Source organism: Pocillopora verrucosa, chromosome 3 (assembly GCF_036669915.1).
Source record: "Pocillopora verrucosa isolate sample1 chromosome 3, ASM3666991v2, whole genome shotgun sequence".
NCBI lineage: Eukaryota > Metazoa > Cnidaria > Anthozoa > Scleractinia > Pocilloporidae > Pocillopora > Pocillopora verrucosa.
Window position 1 is genome coordinate 11,069,072 of NC_089314.1, and position 20,494 is coordinate 11,089,565.

Here is a 20,494-nt window from a genome sequence, read left to right on the forward strand (position 1 = left end):
ATGACAAACCACACAGTGATTTTTTTTTCTTTAATTATCCATCGTTGGCTTTCATTAATTTTCTTCTTGTACAAAGTAACAATGTCCTTGGTGCTTATCCATGGACGATCGTAACACAAGAGCACAAGCTTTCAGATGATGGATGTTTTCTTCAGTTGTATATCAGTTATTTCGTGTCCTCTTCCGCACAGTTCAAGTTTCTGGCTGCCTCACAGACACTTCTTACTATCGGCATAAACTGAAGAGGAGAAAAACCATAAATGGGTGAGCGAGCTTGACTCCATAGTAAAATACTGCACAGTCAAAGTAGAACTTATAAATTATATAAGATTACTACGTTATAACTTGAACGACAATTAGGAAAAGAAAACAAGTGGCAGTGAACAACAGTGTAATCTATCCATTATTTGGCAAAAGAGGCCATCAACGCAAGACTTCACATCGAAAACATCAGAAGCGACAGTGGAATAGAAATCCTAGTGGCATGGATGCCGAGAGTCAAAATACAGAACAGCAGGAACGTCTTGCGACAGCAGACTGCTGAGGTAACATTTCTTCGAAATGTGCCAATCGCAACTTTTGAATACCAGCTAGTGTTAGCATATCACCGGTTATTCCCCCCCCCCCCCCAGCCCACCGTCAATACACACACCCACCCCCAGTGTTTCGTGAAATTTTCACAAAAGTGCACCGCTACTTTTCCTACACTCCTCAGCGGAGAGAGGCACCAGGAAATGAAGACGAGCCAGTGATTATAGCTGAGGCCAGAACCGGGACCACACGACCCGGAGTCCACCACGCTATACTTCAGTTCTAGTCGCAACGTTTCCCATAATTAGGTAACTGTAAAAATAACCCGTATTGAATGAATAATAACTATAGATTTGTTCAATGAAACCTATGTTGCACATAACCATTCCTCACATTCCTAACTCTGCATACAGCAGTTTGCCACTTTTTAAGTTATATATTTATCAAAAAAAAAGTTAAAATAAGACAGCACGGTGGTCAAGTTATATGATTACCAAATGATTTACCAATACTTTCAACGTTTATCGAAGACAAAATATTTTATCCCTAAATGTTTAATACAAACCTCTCTGCCTTCCAAACGTGGAGGTTTCGTAGTAGCTTTCGAAGATGGTAGACCTCCACCGTACGCATCCACCGAGTCTTGAAGAAGGGCAGTAAAAAGCAGCAAAGTAGCAACGAAAAGAAACGATCGACCTTTCATTTTGGGTTTTTACAAGTCCTGTCGTTAACACTTACAAGCTTATGATGATTTGATCTCCTTCGGTTTAATATTTATAAGGCGATTCCTGACGGTAATTAATCTCATCATGCCCCCAAATTGAACGCTTTACGATAGATTTACATTTTCGATAAAGTTTCAGAGCCATTATCTACTTGAATTAAGATTTTGATGTGTTTTTTACATGACTAGAATATTTTGAAAACGTAGTTGGGAGGGGGAAGAATGTTCAATTGCGTATTTTTGACTGCCTTCCTGGTTTCAGTTGGGTTATAAGATTTGGGAAGGGATGCGAGACCATCGTTTTCGATCCCAAGAGAGGGGGAGGGGGTCTTGGTCCTATATAAAGACAGGCAAAATTTCAGTATGGAACAAATTGCATTTGACCTGTTTAGGATAAGTGACTATTCTAGATTGTTCCTCACCTTTAAACTGTAATAGACTCAATTGCAGAAAGTGGAGCCCAACTAAACCCTTGTCTCCACGATATCATTTTGGCGCCAGCACTGTCTGTAAGATGGCATCCAGACAACTACATGTCGGTAGCGAGTCAATTATTTGTTCAAAGAGGCACGCTTTAAAACCCTGCTTAAACCTAAATAAGTAGTATTTTATTAGAATATTGGTTCTTATCAGATTTCCACCCTGCAGTATTTTTAAATGAAGTTCATCAAGAAAGTTCACTCTCTCACATTATTCAAATCTTCGTTTCGTTATAAAAATTATGCCTCAAACCCCAGAACAGTTAAGGGATGGGAGAGGAGAGGTTCCCAAATACCATCGTTATCTTTTTAACGTGAAGCGCGATCTAAAGACCTAAAGAGCGACAGAGCCTGTTTAAAGTACTTATGACACGAAATTTTTTTTGAATTTTTTGGTTGATAGCTGTATTCAAAATTAGAAATAATCGATCTAAGCGCCTAGCGAGTTCTCCTTGACCATTTTTTTTTTGCATTAAAAGTACGATTTGGCGGCCAAAAAAGTGTCCCCATCAAGTGCGCGGCCAAAACGATCATGTCACATCGTTGTGACATAAAGAACTGTGGAGACACGTGGAGAAAGGAGACATCTAGAAGATAGGACGAACGTATTACGTGGTCGGAGAGCCAAATGATGTTAGCTACAAGAATAATAAACACATAGCAGGTATTTCTATACACTAATTTCCAAAGGATGTAGCTGTGTCTTCACAGTTCTTTATGTCACAACGATGTAACATGATCGTTTTGGCCGCGCGCTTGATGGGGACACTTTTTTGGCCGCCAAATCGTACTTTTAATGCAAAAAAAAAAATGGTCAAGGAGAACTCGCTAGGCACTTAGATCGATTATTTCTAACGAGACAAATCAGGGGAAGATAACCAAAGAATTCAGCTTTAAAGAATGCTGATTAAGGAGCCTGTTTCCACACCGTAAACGATTGCTCAACATTATTTTCGGCCGACATGTCGCAAGCGAAGAATGGTGAGCTCCTTATCCCTATCCTTGGGTTTATTTCACGCGCTTGAGATGTACTCATACTCCTTGTCTTTCCACATGACTACATTTGCACTTTTCTTTTCGTATGAAAATCCTACTAATTGTGGTTTCCATCGTATTTTGTTACCAGATATACATAATTTGTGATAAAGTTTAAGCCCTTTCCTGAACAGACCGATATCCTGTTGCGTGATCAGTGCGAAACCTCTGGCGGATACTGGCACAAACAAAAGCTTGAAGGGGTCGTGTATTCTCCTAACCTAAGTTTCCGAAAATACATCCCACGAGCCATCAATTCTCCCCTGCCCTCAAGAAACTTAAAGTAGCAACAGTAGGAATGTCAATGTGATAACAGCATTGCAACGAGATAAATATAAAAAAAAAAAAATTTATTGAATTAGATGGCAGCGAATCCAAGCACTGTTTGAAAGTTGCCGTATACGAGTAGTTAATTTACAATACTGGTGTCAGTTATTTGCCATCGAACGAAATGGGTCATATGGCAATGCTGCACTTAAACTAAAGAAAGTTTCTCCATTAAAATCTCTATTTGAGGTTAACTTGAATCAGATAAACTCACTCGCTTTCCGTTTGACCGGCTCGACGACTCGCAATCTTTGAGGAAAGGAGCAACTTGCAGTGAGACCGCCCGATGACTTCTCGGCACAAAATTATCGTACCGATTCTTTCGTCAAAAGTTAACTTGTGGTTTGTAAAGGGAATCATTGTACAGCAACGAAACTCTAGAGCACTGACTAAGGGGAACCTTCGCTTCACTTAGTGCCAAAGAATAAAATGTTATGTCAACAAAAATGAACACAGCTACCCATTCTTAACATAGATTTCGCCATAGAAAACAAAACACAAATGCAACTAACTAAATATTCAGTATCGGAAGTTTTTTGTTCCAATCTTGACCCGAACACCGCACGCAAGAAACAGTCTTAGTCGAAATCTTCGTTTGATGCACGCGGTTCTCCTTCGTAGAGTAAAACCGTACTCACAACTTCCATTTCTTCTTTACTATTTAAGTACGATGTACCAAAACTTTCGGCAGAGCTTGTGGAAGGTAGGTGTACATCGCTATTGGACATTGTTTCAAGAGTATTTCAACGCTGACCGATACAAAATTACAAGAAATGTGAGAGATTTGTAAGTGTCAACCAGTTCACGGGACACTTTTAAGACAAAATAAGAGCACTTTAGGGCCCGAAAAAACCGAGTTTTAAGTTTTTTGAAATCTTTCTTCTATCGGAATTGGTTTGTACATATGATAAGCTAAATATTAACGTAAAAAAAAAATCGTGTCATAGGCACTTTAAAGAAAAGAGTGGTTAAGCCTTTTTGACACAAAAATTAAAAATTAGCTTGGAAAATTGTATTTTGATTTTAGTGCTCTTGTTAATGATATGCTTAAGTAAACCTTATGGCGCTATATTGTTGCTAAACCAGTGATGGCAAGTTAGGCTGCTGCAACATCACACTGGATAAATTTGAAAACGGGTTTTGAAAACGAGACAAAATATGTCCTTCCGTATTGCAAAACAGATAAAAACATTTTCCGCACGCAAGGCCAGAATTTAAAACCACCAGAATCACCAGTGGCTGAATCACTATCTTGACAAAAATACAAAAACTGTACGGCTGGGTTTCAGCAACGCTCCACCTTCTAAATCTACCTCAGAAGTTGTCAACTACATAATCGACCCTTCTTCCTACCAAAGCAGACAACAAGAGTTGGAGTCTTGAAATCATGAGATTTTTTTTACTACAGTCTGATTATAAGTTAGATTAACTGCAGACAATTGCAGTTTTTATCTCAGAAAATGATCTCCTCCATGTGCTTCTCAATCGATCATATGCTGATTATCAAAACTCTTCAAGGGAAATATGGGGCAACTCGAACAGTTCACAATAAGAGAATTAACAACAGTCGCAAACTTAATTTGTTAAGTTATTTGCTCCAAGAAACACAATGTGTTAACTTTGTTTTGGTGGTTTTTAGTGTGGCATGTATCGTAATGGAGGAAAACCTTATTTCAGGGTAACAAAATTTGAAATTGAAAGTGAAACCAATATGTCAATATTCGTAATCGTAATTATTTTGCTTTACATTACTTTGCTATTAAAGTAGACACTCGCGTTAGCTTCGCAACTGATCAGACAGATAAATCCTGAAATTCTTAAGAAATTGGCCACTTAAGCTTTTTTGTGCTCAATTAAAAAAGTTTTCCTTCATTTTGGTGAGAATTAACTTTAGCTTTTTGTACCTCAGTCCTTATTGGCCTTTTTCCTTACTCTGGTCACGCGAAAAAAGGTTTGCTACAGGACAAATAAGCTTCAAAAACTATAAAACTTGACACTCTGCCATCAAAAGGTTTACATGAAATTATAACAATGACTGCGTTTTGAGATCCCAAAGACTAAGCCACGCGTTTGAACATGATTGCATGTTCGTGACATTACCACGCGTTCTGGTTCCATCGATTTGATGGGCATGCAATCGGGTTGCTGAAGGTTCTCGAAGTAACTGTGTCTGTAGTCGAACTTTTATTAAGCTTAAAGAAAACTTCCAACGGTTTGCGGGTTATTATCAAAGTTTTCAGATGGGATGAGCAATGTTAAAGGGGAGATAAAAGGTCTATTGATTCGGTATTAAACAGGCCTGTGTGCTATCAGGGTTATATCGAGCAGAGTGTCGTTTTTTCAGCAATGACCCTTGATTTTTGTCACAAATGAACAAATATATCACAGTAATGAGGTAAAGCTATATGTCAAGAACTCAAACGAAATATACGCACCAATCATTGTTAGATTTTCATCAGTGGTGTTTCTTTATTCATAAACTTACAAAGGTTTTTAAGTGTTTATTTTATCATAGCTGATTACTTAAAAGTTTTTTCTGATAGATGGCTTCAGTTTCACGGGTTAGACGTCCATTTTCACTCCCGCACAGTCCAACTTTCTGGCCGCTTCACAGATACTCCTGGTTTTCATCTCAAACTAAAGAAAACGAAAAGGAAGGGAATATAGTGATCTGCTATAATGTGGAATTGAAATCAATTAGGATCTGTGCTGCAAACAATCTCAAGTTCGATCGAGTTTTACTGCATTTCCTTGAGAAGAAAGCTACAAACCTCTGTGGAAGAAAGCTGTCTTCTACCCGGATGAAAAACTCCGTTGAAGGCCTCCACTGAATGTTGAACAACGCCAGTAAACATCAGCAAGATAGAAATCATCAGAAACATTTGGACCTTCATTTTTTTAACTGTCTTTCTTTGTTTCACAAGTCTGTTACCAAGCCTGCAGCTCCACGCCTCTGCACTGTTACGATATAAACGTATGCACATATATTTATATAGTTTCCTGTCAGTAATCAGTCTCTGCCCAATATCAAATTAAACCATTTTACGTTAAATAATCCTCACTGCCTTGTAGGGTTCGAAGCCATTATCTACTTGAAAAAGACTTACAGTGGTTTAATGATTCATACGAAATTAGACACTGGAAACTGAAACTCTGAAGCGCTATCATAAATGTAGTACATAATTTTCTTTTTCTTCTTTTTTTTTACACTTTTACCTGGAATATTCCTAAAATACTGATGTATTGGAATTTGATGTTCAACATTGAGGTAAGCCGGACTAAACTCCGATCTTTTTAGTCTTATGTGGGGAAGCACAGCAGCCTCTCCTCCCCCATTCTTTTCTGCCTTAGAACACTCTTCGACGGATGGCGAAGGCCTTCTAAAAGACATGGCTGAGTCCTAAAGCTTTTGAGAAACGTCACAAAGTTTTATTGTTTAGCGTCTCTTTTTCTTTAGCACCTTTGTAAGCCATTAGTACAGTCATTTTGAAAAACACTTCATCACCTGGTTCTAAAAGTGATGATCCTTTCTACAGTCAATAGTTCGGTATTGTTTTCCCAAGTAGATATATTGTCATTTGTCTTTTAGGAGAGATATTGAAAGCGAGCATTTGAAATGGGATATCAGTGCCTTTACTAAAGCTACTTCTATCCGAGAGATAACCAAATACTGTCAAGATGTAATAAACTCTCAAGAAAAAACTCGTTGCAAATGCATCCCATAGAAAACACTCAACTTACCGAAAAAAAATCTACAGTTTTCGTATCTTTATTGAATAAGAGATCTAACTAGCGTACCGAACAAACAATAAACATAAGACTTTTCAACCCCTTCAGTATTATGATGAAGCCATCCAACTAATATGGTAGCCATTAGTGGTACAAGGTCTCATCTGAAAAGGGAATTTTTTTTAATTCTTGGAAATCGGCTCTGTTGTCGAGATCAGACTCCAAGCGACCATTTATGTTTAAAGAAAAAAATTTACTTCTGAGGTTAGGATCGCGCAATTGCGTTTGTTACCAATCGCGGCTTTTTATTAGTTATTTTTATAACTGGGTATCTCAAAATGGACAATTAAAAAAATTAAGTCTGACGTGACGGCGAATTTCATAAACAGCTTTGTTTTTTCATGATAATGCAAACCTTTCCGACCGTACTTTCAATTCAATGGCAAAGTACTGCATCTTGAACAAAGGGTGCGAGTTGTGGCAAAGTAGCAGCGGACTGAAATATCTGCATCATCATTTTTGATCCGCTTTTTCACAACCTTATGTTTGAGCTTCTGTGAACACTGTCAAATTCAACCCTTCCCTAAAAAAACGTGATCGAAATTATCCCCTTGAAATTAAGTTTTATGTCCATTAGTTTTTACCAAGTTTAATGTACACTCGGAAAGGTGAATATCAGGTAATCCTGCCAGCTCACTCATGGTTCTGTAGAATTATAATTCAAATCAGGTGATCTTTTTGCTTTTCTTTTCAGGCGTAATAGGATCAAATAATTTAAGGAAAGGTAATCAGAGATATATTATTTAGCATTGAGTAAACCTCAAGGAACGTTAGCCCCATCGATTTCATTACAAGCACGATGGCTTATGCACGAAACGAAGGAGAAGTGAACAAGAACATCCGGTGTTAAGAGCGTACATCAAAACACTTTGTTAGACTTTCCAAAAAAATTGTTAACAGGAAAAAACAAAATAAGCGCGGCTAAAGAAATGAAACGAAACCAAGAAACGGAAGGCGGTTGAAACGAGGGTGGTCTGTTCCAAAAGCCAAAGATTTAAATCGGGAAAATAAATCTAATATGGAAAGTGACATTTTGTACGTCATATTTCGTCTTCTTTGAGCCTTCCAATATAGTTATGCTCTTAGTCATCTGCTTATGGTTTCAGGTCATGTCATTTTGCCAGTAAAGCTAATAATGAAGTCACATACCCTTTCAACAAAGTGTCGCGAACAAAAAAAGTCAAACTCAAAGCGGCATTAAAAGAACTTTGTTTGCTTCAGAAGGTTCTGGCTTTCCAATCAATTGATAAAATGAAATGGTTTGCCAGCCCTCCTGGAAATAGTTAACACTTGTAGATTGTTGCATCAAAGTGGAAGATTTTACCCATTCGTTTCGAATTTATGAAGACTTAAAAACCATAAGGTCTTCAGCAACTCGGTAGCTCTTCGTAGGGTAAAGGTTTTGGAGAAGGCCGAATTTATAACTCGAGCCTTTTATTAAAGGTGCAATTGGGAACGGACCAGATTTATCCAGACCAGTTTCTGAAATTATATCAGTGATGGAAAGTTTGTTAGTCATGAATCGCTAATTATCGTTCTCGAATCTTTCAGATGGAAATTTGAAATGTGCTGTTATAGATCATCTAGAATGTGGCACTAATTCCAGAGGCTACAAGCACAAACAACACGACAAAACAACACCAACAATTCATCAATTTTTCAATAGGTCTTTTTATTCAGCAGGTTTTCGTAATTTCTTGATTCTTCTTTGGTCGTGGATGGTTGCTCAACATGCGTCTGCATCTTCTATGGGTATTTCATTGTGGGTCGTTTATCTTCATTCCTGCGCAATTCAACATTCTGGCAGCCTCGCAAATATTTCTGGGTGTCATCTCACCCTAAAGAAAGGAAACTGATTCTTAATAATGGGATAATGTAACAGTTTTAGGCATTTTGTTGACTTAATTGTAAGTTTGAGAATCTCAGACTAAATTTTTCAAAGTTAAAACCCTTGACCTACACTGAAATTCGGCGAAACTCCCGCAGAAAGTATTATTAGGAAAAAAGAATAGGAATCTCCTTTAAGTCTGGAAAAAGGGGCTTAAATTATCCTGTGTGCAAGTTCGTTTTGAGTAACGTGAACTAATTGGTCTATCATGACGCATCGATGTGACCAAGAAATTCAATATCTGGAAATCAGAAAAAAAAATTATTAAGTTAAAAGACGATTTATATTTTAAAAGGGGCTAGGAAAATGTTCAGGCTCATGCGAAACATTTCAGTAATTGAACTTTTCCAACTTTACTAACCTTTGCGGACAGTTCTCTTCTTCCCGGAGGTAAACCCGCACCGAAGGCCTCAACCTCGTTTTTAACAAAAGTCGTTAGTATCAGCAAGGCAGCGAAGAACAAAAAACCCTCAACCTTCATCTTTTTTACTTTTACTCAATCAATCTCTTAACCTTCCGTTGCAGACAAGCCCACTGTCCCACTGTTTCCAAACATAGACTCTCTCAAAGACTTAGATCTTTGGGTCTAAATATATAAATATATATAGACCTCGAGCAGCAGTCGGTCATTTGAAGGATGTTAGGTAAAGTAATTCGAGAAAACTACCCCTCAAGAGGGCCATTATGCAGTTGAGCTACTAATTTAGCTAAATTTTTGGTCTTTAAACATCTAATTGGCTGAAGTTTTAAGAGCACTTGGAGGGACTGTTGGCCCATTTTACATAAATTTAAACCAAGTGGGCTTTTAATGTATTTTCCGGAGAGGGGAGATAGTATTAAAATATAAATGATGAATTCAGCAGGTCTAGATGATGCCATTGTTGGGGGCGAAGCCGCTAAGAGGCTTGGGATCAGATTCGATTTGCCCACGCTGCCAGCCAAATGGATTTGCTGTTTTGTGGTTTCGAGTTCAACCATTAGTCTTCAGTTCAATCCCTCCGTTGTGCCTCAGTCATTAAACACCATCCATCTGCTCTGCTTCCCAACATTTAAGAGTTTTAACGATTCACTCTCTATTACCCTTGTGTTCATGCCGAAATAATCCAATTCCATTCAATAAAGAAGGACTAAAATTATCGATACCTAAATAGAATTTGATTTTTTAACGAGTACGGAAGTCTGTTAAGGGGATATTCCTTTAGTGGCCACTCTCCTACTTGAACATCTAAGTAAGACACAGCTCCTCCAAATTACCCCTTACAAATCTTTTTTGTACGACTAAAATCACCAAGACAGTGGTTGGGAAGACTCAAAGCTACAACAGAGTCATGGCCTAAAAAATGGTCGCTTGCAATAGGTTGGACAACATGAATGAATTGAAAATCTGAAAAAAGATTTAACCTCTCCCTTCTTCATATGAATAGTAGAAAGAAATCGTCGAAAAATCATTTCCCACAGAATTGAAACTCAATTAGTATTTCAGTTTTTGTAAGCCAATAGCCAATTCAACAATTTGCCGTATGAGGCTTTGACATGTTTATTTGGTTATTCTTTAGCTGACTTTCATGTCTCTAATGACATTTCATTAATATAAAGCTAACAGTGACCCTCACGCACCACACAATTCCTGTCTGAAAAGTATTGCATCTACGCAAGCACCCTTAAACTTCCCCGTACAAATCGAAAAGCTAAACCACAAAAGAGCTTATGTTCACTCAAGGATCAGTTGAGCCCCACTATTGTTACTAAGGGAAGCCGAGGCATAATAGCCCCAGTAAGCCCTTAAGACATCAACATTTGTGGGATATTGTCAAACTAAAGGACATACGTGGCAAAATTGTTTGTTCTTCCAGTCACTCATACAGAAAAATAAACGTAAGTATATAATTGGTGTAAGGATATTTAAAATTTTTAACTAATGCACAAAAGCCACGTCTTAATGTTAATCATTTAAGTCAAGCTTGCGTAATTGGCGGGGGTATAAACGGGATAGATTCATGACGTTAGAAATATCATTGAACACTCTTTGGTCGATTGAGAGAATAATGTATCGCAGTACCGGCTTAAATTGTAGTTTTTCCATTTTCCCTTTTTGGTGCATTTTCTTTAAAGTAGTTGAAATTGTTTATGAAATAATCAAGACCGGAAAATCTTTCAAGTCTTTTAGTATCTGTGCTATCAGCGTTATGGTTCATTGGTGGTATACTAATTGCGGATCGATTGAACCGATATTTTAAGGTAGTTTTCAACGGTTTCTTAATAGTAAATTGATGAGTTTGGACGAAATCCATAGCTACCCTTCTACGAAAGCAGACACGAAACTATTCACACGATCAAGACTTTGCTTGTTGAGTTTTCCTGTGCTTGGGGTAGTTTCTTGCTTTTATCTCGACTTTTGATTGGCTTCCTATAAAATATTTCCTTGCCTGAAGGGCCTTTGTTTTGATTTTGGTTTTGGCTTCGAAATAAGCCATTTAAATGCCCTATGGGTAAATGCTTGGACATCTATTCACCAGGCCCATGTAAAGGTGATTTCATAAAACAGGCCCATACACAAATGGATCCGTCATATAAAGTATACATAAGGATATTTTAACGAGGGTCATGGGTGTTGGTCATATGATGAAATAATATATCACAAGACTGAGCTACAGCCGCAGGTAGCAGAACGAAAATGAAACAAATCAAAAATTATGATTAACTCACTTAACTTCCCCTGGTCATTTATTCATACTGTTTTTGTAATGCGCTTACATGTATTGTCTTTCGTTATTAATAGTTTCTTAGGTTTTTTCTTTTCGATTTCTCATGTGTCAGCCGTCCAACTTCATCTTGGCACAACCCAGGTTCCTAGCCGCTTCACAGACACTCCTGGCTCTCAGCTCAAACTAGAGGTGAAAAATAAAGTGAGCATTGGTTGTAGTCAATAAAAATAAAAAGACTGCAAATGGAATTCAAGACTAACAGAGAAAAAGTAAGGCTAAGGATAGGAAGGATTGAATATCAATTGAGGAATTGAAGCAACATAGGCTATAGTTTTTGCATTTAAATGATAAGCGAAAACCAGGACTCAAATCCCTGCATGAATAGGTCAGGAAAGTGGAAAAAAAGACTTCAACAAAAATCATTTCATCGGAAGTAGACTGACCTTTGACGACAATTGCCTACGTCCAGGAGGACAACCACCACAGAAAGCCTCCACTTTGTCCTGAACGAAAGAAGTAAACAGCAAAAGGGTAGCGATTAACAAAAATCCCTGGATCTTCATTTCCTTCCCAATGTTATCTTCAACGCATCCGCTCTCAGGCCCACGAGTGTTAGAGATACAACCTTTGGCAAACTGTGGGTTTTATACACCTCTGCTGGCAATTAGTAGTCATGTGAAGGATATTAAGTGAAACACTTAACGACAAAAATCGCCTGAAGAAGTCATTTTCCACCCAGGTTGTATGTTAATCTTTTTTGTTTTTAGTTATAGTCATGTACTTGACCGAACTTGAAAGGGCACTTGTAAGAATGAATTGATTGGTCAGCAATCCTACCTGACGAGCACCGCCTTTACTCGAGCACACTCAAACTTCCTGATGCAAATCGAAAAGCTAAATCACAATAGAGTTCGTGTTCACTTAGGGAACAGTTGAGTCCCACTATTGTTACCAAGCGAAGCCAAGGCATGAGAACCCCAATCAGCCCAATTGAGGTCAACAAAAGTAGCACTTTGTCAAACTAAAGGACATACATGTGTGGTTAATTCATTTCTTATTCGAGGTGCTCATACAGCAAACGTAGCTGTATAAAGGACTGAAATGTCCTTAAAATCTTAGTGAAGTATGAAATACACAAAAGCCACGCTTTACTCTTTATCGTTTTCATAAAGCCACCGTAATCGGCGGAGGCTCAAACAAGATGGATTAAAATATCACGGAACCTACTTTGGATATTTGAGAACCTCTTCAGCCAAAGCTGCTCTCTGTACTTGATCACGACTTAGAAAAGTGCGTTTGTCGCGGTTGAGAAAGTTTTCTAGTTTTTGTTTTATTAATTGCAGTTGGCCTATTCCTTGCCCGATGGCCTTTTGTATAACAACACTCAATTTAAATACTCTCCAACAAATGCACGAAAGGAATTCACCAGGCTCGGGTAGAGGTGATTTTAAAATTAAAAAAAACGGGCGGGCATGCTAATGAATCAGGTCTGTGAATGAAGGTTAAATCAGCGATGACCACAGGTGTTAGTCAGGTAGTGAAATGACATCGCAAGACTGAGCTGCAACCGCAAGTAGCAGAAACGAAATAAAACACATTTAAAAGTTCTCGTAATACGTTTAATTTCTTTTACTTTTGTTTGTTTCTTAGCCGGCGTTTTCCCATAGAGACTTCACACATGTCAGTCGTTCGTCTTCATTCCGGCACAATCCAAACTCCTAGCTGCGTCACATATACTCCTCGATGTCACCTCAAACTGGAGGAGAAAAATTAAGAAATTTCCAGTTTTAATCGATGAAAATGAAAAGCCCACAAATGTAAAATAGAGACTAACAAAGAGTGAAGCTTGCTGAGGATTGATTAAATGCCAATCGACGAGTTCAAGCAACATAGAAAAGATTTTAATTGAACTGATAATATACAAACGAAACCAGGACTTTAATCCCCACAAGCTCATGAAAAGGTCAGGCAAAAAATATTTCATTAAGGGAATTTCCTCTATCGGAAATAACAAACCTCTGATGACAATTGTCTTCGTCCAGGAGGAAAAGAAGTGCCGAAAGCCTTCACCTTGTGTTCAACAAAGGACGCCAACAGCAAAAGCGAAGTGATGAACAAAAAAGCCTGGATCTTCATTTCCTTTTTAATGTTGTCTTCGACGTGTCGCTTTCAGGCCCAGAACTGCCAGGGGTATAGTCTATTGCAAGCTGTAGGTTTTTATATTCCTTTGCAAGCAATTAGTAGTTATGTGAAGGATGTTAAGTTAAACACTTCACGGCAAAAATCACCTGAAGAAGCCATTGTCCACTTAGGTTAATAATGGATCTATTTTTTTTACAAGCTGAACTAATTCATCTTGCCGAACTTTAAAAGGTACTTGGAAGAATGTGTGTGAAATGAAAACAAATTCAGTCTTCTCGTCGGTTTATTATCCCATTTTTACAGGAGGTCAAAGCAAGAGCAAATTTTCCTTTTTGTTAGCCACAAATTATTTCAAAAATATTTGAGACACATTCATTGTTTTTGAGGATACAAAAATGCCTTTTGAGTTAAAATGCTCACATGAATTATTAGAAGTTAAGGCAGGTGCATATTATGATTTTGGAGAAAGGTAAAAATACTAATAAATGTGTAACAAGGACAGGAAACAAGGATCAAGGACGGGTAGACGCAGGGGGCCGTCACGATGTAATTTGTTAGGAATGACGTCGTTAGGAGGCTTCAGATATGTTTAAACTTTAAATGGGCCACTTCCGAGTTCTTGCGTTTCAGTGATCTGGTACCAAATTACGGCGCAAGGACGAGGTTAGGTGCGAAGTCGCTCTCATCGGTATAAAGAATACAGTGCCGTGGTTGAGAAAATAAGCGAAAAATGTGGGACAGTGAAAAATTATTTGTGAGAAAGGTATTCGGGGAAGTGATGGCGACAGAGGAAAAAACTAAGTAGAACCTTTCGATTGATGCAAAAAGATTGCCTCACTGAGGCAGATCACTGAAAATTGCCTCTTCTGCCAAAGACCGCAAAAAAAACAAAAAAAAAAACTGAAGGAAGAGAAATTACAAACAAGCGAGAGCAAATTTCCAGTCCCAATAATTTTGAATGCTTGGACGTACCTCTTTTCTAACATTCCAGAGCTCTCGTTCGGCGTCCACACGCACCTTTGCCTAAGTTGTTTTTGATGTCAACATATAACCATTGTTTATTTCTTGCTTAATCGTAGCGAGGGCTCACTGTAGTTTGCGAAACGAAATTGAAATCAGTTATTTGTGAATGAACTCAAAATCTGTATATCTGTAATTAACTACACAAGAAGTGCAGAAAACTGAGCTACCAGCCGGAAGGATGAATCGGTCATTTCACTACCAGTGTGGATTTCATACGAAACCTTGAAATAATAACAATTACGGAAAGTGCGAAATGAAAATCTTCGGGGTGTACTTTGCGAAATATTCACTTGAACATTTACGATGAATAATTCAAATGCGTGACATGACACTTTACTTAACCTGGAAGCGTCACGCATTCCTGAAGCTCAGCAGGAAACCATGGCAGCTATCTCATGCCGTTTCCTTTTTTTTTTACAACAAAAATCTTCAGAGATGGAAAGAAATCGGAAGAAATTTTAGCCTGGGGTTCAAACGTTAATTATAGTTGATATTATATGCTAAGTTGTGGTTGCAATCTACGCTAGTGACGAACTGACCGATTCATCCTTCCGGCTGGTGGAGTTTACAACATGAATCCTCCTTTCGCAAATTACAGATTTTCATTTCACAAATATAGCTTTCCATTTTGCTTATTACAGATTTTGAGTTCATTTCAAAAGTAAAAGATTTCCAATTCGTTTCGTTTAGATCGTTTCGCAAATTACAATAAGCCCTTGCCAAGATCGAATCAGCAAGAAAAAACAACGAGTAAATGATGACAGAGAAGAAAGCGAGGCCAGGCTTGGCCAGGCTGCATGCGAACGCCGAACGAGAACTTTGGAAAGTTATAGAAGTTGTGCATCCAAGTCCCAAACATTTTAGGAAGTAGAAATTTGGCTTCACTTGATTGTAATTTCTCCTCCATCAGCTTTTGCGATCTTCAGCAGATCGGCTGGTTGAATCTGCTTCCTTGCTGCAGCTGTCTTGCATATATCGAACAGTTCTGCTTTTTTCTTTCCTTTGCCGCCATTATTTAGCTGAATGCCTCTCTCCCGCAAATAATTTTCACTCTCCAATCCTGGATTTCGAGAAATTTTATCTCATTTTCACCACCGGTACACTTTATTCTTTTTATCGGTGAGGACGACTTCGCACCTATCCTTGTCCTTGCGCCGTAATTTCGTCACCAGATCACTGAACCGCGAGAACTGGGAAGTGGCTTGTTCTCGACGGTCGCAACCCAGCTAGACTTTTATCGCATGACTCCCGAAATCCACTCCTAGGCTGAGCCTTTTCAAAAGCATACAAGTGCTTTATACCCGATGTTGGGAACGGTTACATTTTTCTTATACTTGCTTGATTTTTTATCTATTTGTAATATATTTAATATCCAAGAGGCGCTCAATGTATCGACCACTAAATAAAATTCAAGTTTTCGGGTAAGGTTTTTAGAGTAAATCTATTCAAACCATTTTTTTTAGATAAAAAAAAAAAACATATTTTTTGCGTGGACATTAACGAAGAGATATGTATAAGGTACAACTCCTACTTCTGAGTAGAAAAAACAAACAAACCACTTCCTTTATAACGCCTGTATTAGACCATCAAACCTGAAAAAAATTGTCCAATAAACAAACCTTCATTTTTAGTTTACAAATTGTTTCGGTTTTTTTCTAGAGTGAAAGGTCTTACGTTTTTAAATTATATGATCATTAAGGCGAAGAATTTTTGCGTATATTTCCCTACTAATACTTATGACATGGCGTTTAATGACATCAAATAAAGAACGAGCAGTTGCGACGTCATTAGCACAAGCGTTAGTCATGCGTGACCAGCGATACTTATATGCAAAAATATATTGACAAGTTCTGAACTTCTGTGATTTTCTAGGGCTACTCCATACAAACTATGATAAAGATATCCCAAATCTACAGAATGTTTCACAGGATTTAACTGGCGAACACCTAGCATATTTTTTTTCAACATGCCAATGCATGCCTAGAAGTTCCAATCCTTTTTTTCACTTCTTGTCCACGCTCTGTTGTCATCTCTCTCATTTTGCTTCCCCTCCTTCCCTAGTATTTTATTATCTCCATATCTCCTCAGTGATTACATTTTCCTGTAAGAGACCACTCTCTTGATCACCTAAAGATCCCCGCCATAATCAGACATCGACTTTACCTTCCGTCGCCAATTCTTGCACACAAAAAGTATCTCTGTTTGATTTGCAAACATAGGCAGTTTCCCATGACAATTCTTCAGTTCATGCATATCGCAAAATGTTTTGCACTCAATTTAGTGCAATATTTCTCCTTTTTCACACCAAATCAGGCTTCATTTTACCACCTGTCTTTCATGAATTGTAATGCTGTGTTCTTGTTCTTAATGTAGTGGACCAATCACTTTAACCTTGAAAAACGATACCTGATCCATGATCCTTTGAACGCGACTGCAGCAATCGTATTTCTTTCTCTCAAAATCAATAATGGATTCAGTCACAGCCATTCGTGACTTCAAGTAACTGTTATCAAGATGGCATTACTGGCCTTGCTTATCAACTTGCAAGTTTTCGTCAAAAGAGGACGCTTAAAGTCATAAAAAGAAAACAGATCCTTGCCCTGCCAGCCAAATTTAGAGAAAGAGAAAGAGCTTTAAAATCAAATACTCTGGTAATAATAGCAATTTTCCAACGTTTATATGAGTAGCAATTATGACTGACGATTTTGGTAATCAAATGATTCGATGAAATGAAGTCAGGCTGAACCTCAGTGCTTACGCGATCTTCGTCCGGCAGTGACAAGTACAAGCAAGCATGCATGTTTCCCCGCCCTTCTTTACCTATATCTGCATTAGACACGTAAAACGTGCCAGGAAGCATACCACTCGAAAACAAAACCGGTCCGCGCCGACCCTCGAAATTTCGTCAGTCCACTTACCTAACTATGCTGACACAGACGGCGAAATGAAGCTTCACACAGTAACGAAGATTTGATCCCTAAGGGCACTGAAATTGAGAACAATAAATCGCCGTTAGTTCATCTGGGTCAAACACAGTTATAGAACGTCGCCTTAGAGTTAACACTTTTACCCCTCAGTTTATGCAAGTTTCCAAGGCCCCTTCCTTCAGACAACGAGTCTGCGTCGGTTTTTGCCACACGCAAAATGTGTCGCTAGGTATCTGGCTATGCTTATAACGCTTATTTGTGATCCTGGAATTAAACAGTCACAATCATGTTTTTCCAATTAGAGTTTCTTGAGGTGAGGGAAAAAGGCATACCTGGAGGAGCCTAGTCGGCTTTCACGCGAACAAAGCTGAAAAAATCGAGTATCATCGGCAGAAATATTCGACAAGATGGCGGCCGCGCTTGCGCATTTCGTCCATAATGGCGTCCAAATAATATAGTATGGAAATTTGTAAAATTTCTAAAATATAACAATCAGGAGCTCATGGTCCCGTCTGCTCTCGATCGAGACATATTCAGTACTGATTCTGCTATTCATCAAACCTCACAGGGACTCGATATATAAAAACCACTTACTTCCCGAGCCAGTTCTTTCGTCATTGATCATTGACCTAGGTCGCCATACAGTTCTTGAAAATCCGTCGTTCTTCATCCCAAACACTCGCCTATTACAGGAAAGTGCATCAATAAAGTCAACTGCTCTCGATCGAATTGACTGCTACAGAGTTTGAAGCGTCCAAATATCCTGTAAAATTGCCATTTCCTCCCATCAAAAAAGTTCCCAACGCGCCAGAATATCCCTTGTTTTCCATGTTGAGTAAGTGACGAGACGCCATGTTGAAAACTATGACTGAAATAGTTAAACACGAACAACGCTGATCTTCGAATCGTCGGTCATATTTGTTTATGTTCTTGCAGGGAAATAAATCAGTTCTCAGGTCCTTTTCGGAATAAAAATATGCCAGGCATTGAATGCAAATTCAGAAATCATAGTGCGAAAATTAAATTAAAGCAAATCAAAATTCTGACATCATGTCATCGCTCTGCCTCGAAAAATCCCAAAGATTTACTTGCAGGTCTTCTTTTCTTTTTCTTTTCATCAAATAGAAGATCTGCGGTGCTCAAATTGTATAAGTCATGGTACGAAACACTCTTTTTTGCAGATCGAGCCGGGATCGCCGCCATATTGAATTCTCTTGATATTCTATTGTTCCGGAGTGTAATACGATATACCGCTGATAATTGTTAGCGGGCTCGAAATTTCCTTGATTTCTGGCGATGTAACTCCCGGCTGGCCCGAAAGTTCTTAAACTACTGAAATAAGCGGCCATACGAACACCTTTTGCCGGTCATATTTCTAGACATAACAGAGGTTATATATATATATGTATATATATATATATATATTTTGTGATGGGGAAAAATGGCAGTCTTATTTTCCAAAGCAGAACAGAGTTATCAGTCAGAGTGCGTTTGACGTTCCTAGAACAAATTCCAGGGGAGTGGGGTGAGTTATAATACGGTTTTATTGATTGACTGCTTATTTTCCCTCCCGATAGACATTTTTCAAAGCATATTCCATAATAGTTGTAAAAATCGCAGAAAACAAATTTTAGTGTGAACTTGTTTATTGAAGCATCTTCTACAAAATCCAAATGCTGGCAAGTAGTTTTGGTAGTTTGTGTTTAAAATAAAAAAAAAGGGTACGCTTAAGTAGGCGATTTATAGCCATTTTCCTCATGTTTCGCTGTCTTTTCTCGGAGGGCTGTTCAAATTTACCGCCGGTGGCCTTAAAAAGTATCCGGATGTGACCAAGCATTCTGCACTCCCCTCCTCGCCCCGATTTGGACTCTCTCTCTCCTTCTCATCGGGCCGGATTAGTATATGTAATCACATGAGGCCAAGTACTATTAAGGATTAATTGCACGAGAGTTTCCAAAATTTTCCAAATTGGAAAATTTTGAAAACTCAAGTGCAATTAATCCTTAATAGTACGAGGTCTCATGGGATTACTTGTTTATCAATAAAGGGCAAAATTTATACGAAGGAAAATCACGCGCGCAGTCTATTTTTAACAAATTTCAAGATAACGAACGGTTGCTATGCAACGGATTAGCCAATCATTAACAGGTAATCATGCCCTCTCTTGATTACTAAAAATGCCCTCGATTAAGAAAAAATGCCCTCTCTCTCAACCAATCAGCGCTCAGTAATTTTGCCCTTTATTGATAAGGCCCGAAAGCACGAAGGGCTCCGTCAAGGCAGCTATCAGCAAAATCTACATGGATAAGACTATCAGCCAGTGTACATTTGAGAGTCCCGGGCACTCATTCAGGAAGTGCGTGGGGGAGGGGGAGGCTGAGAAAACTGTAGCTTAAATGTGTGCCTCTGCGTTTCCTGTAATGACCTGCAATAGCAGCAGAAGTTGGATGAGCTTTAACTTGAATTCCAGGGAGGGAATGAGGAGTTTTCTCTATTAAGCATATGGCTCTTACAACATTGGCGTTTACTCCTGATGGTAGGACGAAACACCAAAAAATAAACACTAAACTATTACTGAGACCCTTCGGATCGGATCTAAAGCTAAACTTATCTCGAAATCCTTCGGAACGGCTACGGAACTCGAGTGCCAAGAAACACTCTGCTGCTGACTTAGGCCTAGTTCAAACGTAGATCTTTACATGTACCGAACCTAACGTTTCTATTAAGTACATGTAATGATCGACGTTTGAATCAATTAGGATCGGCAGATTTGTATTCAGATCGACAGTGCCGTTCTATCCGACTCGGCTAGTCGGATAGAACGGTAAAAGATCGGCATTGATTCATACGTCGTACTTTACATGTACCGAACTTAATGCATACATTATACATACGTTAAAATAATTATGTTTTACCCACAATTC

At 38.5% G+C, this 20,494-nt stretch overlaps 5 long non-coding RNA genes across 5 annotated transcripts; all 5 read right to left on the reverse strand.

The window, feature by feature from the left end:
- Positions 1–11: 11 nt before the first annotated feature.
- Positions 12–1,262, reverse strand: LOC136279942 (uncharacterized). Its single transcript, XR_010717071.1, has 2 exons — positions 1,097–1,262; positions 12–238 (listed from the first exon to the last, which is right to left on the reverse strand). It is a non-coding gene; the product is annotated as an uncharacterized lncRNA (long non-coding RNA).
- A 4,275-nt stretch (positions 1,263–5,537) lies between these two features.
- Positions 5,538–6,063, reverse strand: LOC131797984 (uncharacterized). The gene is made up of 2 exons (XR_009341251.2): positions 5,868–6,063; positions 5,538–5,733 (listed from the first exon to the last, which is right to left on the reverse strand). It is a non-coding gene; the product is annotated as an uncharacterized lncRNA (long non-coding RNA).
- A 2,473-nt stretch (positions 6,064–8,536) lies between these two features.
- LOC136279935 (uncharacterized) lies at positions 8,537–9,349 on the reverse strand. The gene is made up of 2 exons (XR_010717065.1): positions 9,135–9,349; positions 8,537–8,723 (listed from the first exon to the last, which is right to left on the reverse strand). It is a non-coding gene; the product is annotated as an uncharacterized lncRNA (long non-coding RNA).
- Positions 9,350–11,475: 2,126 nt separating this feature from the next.
- Positions 11,476–12,102, reverse strand: LOC136279937 (uncharacterized). Its single transcript, XR_010717066.1, has 2 exons — positions 11,922–12,102; positions 11,476–11,661 (listed from the first exon to the last, which is right to left on the reverse strand). It is a non-coding gene; the product is annotated as an uncharacterized lncRNA (long non-coding RNA).
- A 973-nt stretch (positions 12,103–13,075) lies between these two features.
- On the reverse strand, positions 13,076–13,680 carry LOC136279959 (uncharacterized). The gene is made up of 2 exons (XR_010717082.1): positions 13,495–13,680; positions 13,076–13,234 (listed from the first exon to the last, which is right to left on the reverse strand). It is a non-coding gene; the product is annotated as an uncharacterized lncRNA (long non-coding RNA).
- Positions 13,681–20,494: the final 6,814 nt, after the last annotated feature.